Source organism: Eumetopias jubatus, unplaced genomic scaffold, assembly GCF_037043125.1.
Source record: "Eumetopias jubatus isolate StellerSeaLion01/CBP00866 unplaced genomic scaffold, mEumJub1_p1.0 scaffold_15, whole genome shotgun sequence".
Taxonomy (NCBI): domain Eukaryota; kingdom Metazoa; phylum Chordata; class Mammalia; order Carnivora; family Otariidae; genus Eumetopias; species Eumetopias jubatus.
The window spans coordinates 35,212,336-35,217,523 of NW_028274821.1; positions in this window are offsets into that span (position 1 = coordinate 35,212,336).

A 5,188-nucleotide genomic window follows, 5' to 3' on the forward strand; every position below is an offset into this window, starting at 1 on the left:
GAAGTACTAAGCTTTATAAATATGCTAGATGGCAAGGCTCGTTTACTCAAGGATGTAACATGTTTACATGTTATAACTTCAGGGCTCAGAAGAGGCCTGCTCCCAACTGAACTCTGAGATTTCTTTATCAGGCAACTTCAATTTTATTCCATAATTAAGGGCTTATGATAAAAATATCCCTGGAATGATTCCTTTTGTCTTTCCCTTCTTTAAAAGAGTTGTCAGGTGGTAGACTGAAGCTTATTAACAAAACCGGCCAGAGAGAAATCCAAAGATGATTGGAAGATTAAGCATTTAAAACTTAGGAGGAGTGGAACAAGTTTCCTTTTTACCAGGACCAATCTCTTAGGAGGTCTGATTTCAGGGCACCTTAGGGACACAGTGAGAGCCAGCACTGATGACTGGCTGACAACTCAAGCCAAGAACATCAGCAGCAGGTGTGTGTGTGGTGATGCAGCTGGTTTAAGCTACGTAACCTTGGAAAAATCAATTAATTTTTCTAAGCCTCAGTTTTATCATCTTTAAAATGTGAATAACAACAGCATTAGGTAGAGGATTCAAGCTAATAAAATGCATAACATGAGGGAAAACCCTATTAAATGCTAAATACATTCCTCTTTTCCCATCTTCTATCCCCACTTCCTATGTCATGTCTGGATAAAAAATCCTCAAGGACACATAATATTTCCAAATGGGCACAGGATGTAGGGTGAATAAGAAATAAAAAAAACAGCATGGCTGAGAAGATGGGAAGAAGGTGACAAGGCTCTATACATGTGAAAGCAGGTAATGGGGCAAGGGAGGAGATGGCCGGTGGGGGACTCCCCAAAGATCAGTTTGCTCTAGGCTGCCTGGTCCATCAGTTTTCCATACTCCCAGCTGCTTTCCTTTTATTTTCTTCAGCAAATTCCCTTCCATTCTACTTTTAAACACTCCCAAAGAGAAACAATAGGAGCCCAATAGAACTGAACATGTACAAAACTATTACAGTTCTTTAAGTGGGACTAATTCAGTGTTGTTCAATGTATATGATAGCTATTATTTTTATTTAAAAAAATTTTCCCTGCCAAAAAGTGTTTTTGAATCTCTACTGAGGGCCACATACTTTTAAGAGTTTTGTTAAAATATTTTCATGAGTATTACTTATAAATAATACAGGGAGATAATGGTAAGAAACTTCTCCCTCTCCCTAAATATTAAAGTAGAAAATAAGAAACTAAGGTAAGATTGCTTTCTGAGAGTTAAACTATAAAATAAACATAAAGAATCTAAGTACAGCTATACAAATTCTATACGATGAGCTATATAAATGTATAAGCATACAAAGCTATACTTATCCTTAAATAGGCAGAAAGTCCTCCCAGCTAAAATCTAACCTGGAACATAATCGGAGTTACTTAGCTACCTGGAGAAAATGTGTCAATAGGAAGGAGTGTTAGTTAGCAATAGAAACAGGAGGCTGAGAAACATTGTTAGTAAATGAACTCCTACCGCACTTAAGGAGTTGGCTTCATGACCTCCCCATCCATTCTGCAGCTCTAATCCTGCAGGGAGAGCAGGTGCTCCCAGAGTACTCATCTGGATAACTCTTACCATGTAATCTAGTAGTCCACAAACTAAGGGCTGTGGGAATCCAGTTGCCAGCCTGTTTTTGTAAATAAAGTTTTTTGGAACCCAGCCATGGCCATCAGCTTATGTATTGTCTATGGCTGTTTTCTGCTACAACAGCAAAGCTGAGTGATAACAGTTATGGCTGAAACTGCATGATCCACAAAGCCAAAAATATTTGCTATCTGGCCCTTTCCTGAAAATGTCTGCTGACCCCTGATAATTCAGCCAACTTGCCTTGACTTCATGCTAACCAAACAACCTTTCGATTTGATGTTTGTTTACTCTTGTGCATCCTTTGTACTGGGAGAGTGAGAACTTGCAGAATAAGAATAACTCCCTCTGCTGAAAGTTCTCTTTATCTGTTAGGGTTGATTCTCTGGATAGACTACTGTTTCCATATCTCTGCTCAAAGCTGATAGACTGCCCTGGTGCCTACCCCCAAAGTGTTGTCACTTGGGCTTGTATGGAGGTCAGCTCCTCTTCTCTAGCTAACTTTGGGACTTAACAGTGCATTTTTTCTTTCTGACAGCATTTTTTCAATTCCTACTTTTACAGATGAGGAAGCTAGAATTCAGAGATTGGAAGAAAGAAGACAAACATTAAGTTTCTACTCTGTGGTAGGCTCACAGCTGTTTTCCTAGGTAATGCCATTCAATCTTCACAAGTCCACCTAAGAGATATAAAATTCAAGTGTATATTTTCACAGATGTGGACTCGGAGGCTTAGAAAGGGTGAGGCCACATTCATTTGTTGGCAAAGGCAGAACCTGAAACCAGGTGCTCAGACTTGAATACTTTATGATGTTTTCACACGACCTATACTGCCTGGTAGAGTCTCCTGATGCCAGGCTTAAGAAAGCAACACCATATGCCTTGGTCTCTTCCTCCCACCGAGGTGTATTGTTGTTCTTTAACAAGCATGGATTAAGTTAGAAAATCCTAGAGATTTTAAAGGTGTAAAATTTTAAAACAAATCCTGAACATTTATACTGGAATATAGAATCTTAGCCAGCTACTTTACATATTCAACCATGCTCTTGCATAAAGAGATTGGTGCTACCACAGCCTGATGTTCATAAATAACAGTTCCTGAAAAAAATTATTTTTTTAAACTGGTTTTGTACTTGAAGCGATTTAAATGTTGTATTTTGAATTCATTGCAGCAAGAACATATTTTAGAATTTCTAAAAGCTGAACAGAATGGAAGGTTATCTATAACATAAGCATAATCACAGTCATAATATCTGTTTAAAATAAAACACTGAAAAGAATTAAATGTTCCCTTCAAGCCAAATTCAAAGAAATTTTGACATAAAATAGACTGCAAACTTGCAGTTAATGTTGCTTGCTGAGACCCATTCTTTTGGAGTTCAGAATCTCTGAAAAGCTCTCAGTTATTATTATTTTTTTATTGCAAAAGGAAACCAGCATTTAGAAATAGACTGGGTCCCACCCTCTCACACAATGGCTATGCACTGCCCTGATTTGATTTGTAAAAGTTCTAGCTTAGTGTACTCATCGTCTTTTTATCTAGATTGAGAACTCTTAGGTGGCAAAGTGCATCTCAATAACACTTCATGTACTGCTAGGCATATGGTAGGTCTTTCATAAAAATATTTGTCAATGCCTCTTACTGTTAGGAGACTTTTAACAAGTATATCATTGGTGTGAATATATCTGGAAATATTAAAAAAATCCTCTTATTCATAATCAATTCATTTTCCAAGTTCTTCCCCTCATTTTTTAATATAGGAAAACAGAACTAAACCCTAAGGAGCCATGAACTCAGATGAATAAATACATTGACAACTAGAAGGTATTCAGAAAATTATAGTCACAGGAAGTTAGCACTGGAAGGCACCTCTGAGACCACCCAATTCTCCCATTATACATGCAGTACATAAATCCTAGAAGCATTAAGTGATGAACCAAGGCCACAAGACCTATTGGTAGCAGAGTGGGGAGGAACAACCAGAACTCCCGAATCCAAATTAAACTCCTACTGTAAGAGTTAATCTCAATTCTACTGGCTCCTAATAGAAAATAAAAGTTTACATTTCCTTTAGAATTGTTTGTACAAGAAGTCTCTAAAATGTATGAAGTTATTCTAGGTCTCCTTAGTCTTGGCAGAAAAGGGACAATATATTTCTCAGAAGTCTATTGGTGTGGCAGAAATCTGATTTCTCTTGACTGGAGCATGAAAAGAGGAGTTTACTGGCTCATATAACTAAACTGCAGGTACAAGCTATGGGTAAATAGACCCAGAGTCTCAAACATCATTAGGATCTCTCTCCACATCTCCTGCCTTGCTCTTTCCTATACAGCTGGTTTTAGTCTCTCAGCTGGTTGTCTCTCTATAGCTGGAATCAACTTCAGATACCTCAAGGCTTCATCCTTACTGCCTCATAACTAAAGAGGAAGGAGAATTCCTCCCTGCTAGTTATAATGAGGGAAATCCTGGGGAAAAATGTGGATGGATTCTGGTAAGATCAAATGAGTATCTGTGGATTGTCCACTGTGGCTGAGAGGTTGGTACTAGGACAACTCTAACTGGAATCATGTACCAGAAGACAGCAGGCTAAGTAAGACACTTGGAGTTTGATAGATGCGAGTTCCTGAAGGAGTTGGAGGTGGGGTAAACAGAGCAAGGAGGAAAGATATGCTGGATGGTCAAAACAGCAGGTGCCAGATGAGAAGTTAGCAACACTGAAGACTTGCTTTGCCCCTAGATAATACACTAGGCACTTAACAATTCCTTTAGCCTACTCAGCATCTGGACTTCCTTCTTTCTTTTAGGGATCATGAATCTTATTAGGCTTATGGTGGAAGGGATAAGCCATTTTCTACTACCCATTTTCCAGAGAAGTGGAAGATGTCAAATACCTGGTTTTCCAGCCTCCTATGTAACAAAGGCACAGGAAAATGAACTAGACACAGCCAACGTCCTAGACTTTGAGTTAGGAATTAGTGACAGCAATATTCAGTTCTCTGGCAACATTCAGTCCCAGGCAGCAGCAGTGGTGGATGCGACCTGAGCATCAGTACCGAGAGGTAGCAATAGCAGTGTCCAAGTGTCCAACCGGGAGCAGAATTGTAGTTGGAATTTGAACTTGCCTTTTACTCAAATTCATTTGCTCCTGCATATTCTGAGCCTGGGTCTCTAGCCCTCTTGGTGATTCTATGAGTTACCAGTAGCTTTACAACAAATTGGTTCTCTGCTTAATCAATCTAGAGTTAGTTTCTGTGGCAAGCAACTAAGCTCCAGAAAACTCATGTATTTTAGTGTCCTAGGATCAGAAAATTCTGGCAGCTCCCTGTGTTGAGAAACTTAATTACTTTCTCTCTCCTCTATCAAGTTTTGATTAGCAACTTGCCCTATATTAAGTGTAGCTTGTTTTTAATACTTGATGTTACTTACATCAATCCATATTAAATAATTCCAAAAGCATATTTGATAGTCTATGCCATCCAATAGCCAATAGATGTCATTGTTAAAGTTCAATATTTCCTTGGATTTCATTATCAGGATGACCTCAAGGTCACCATAACCTTCTCTGTTGCTTTTAATATGACAACTT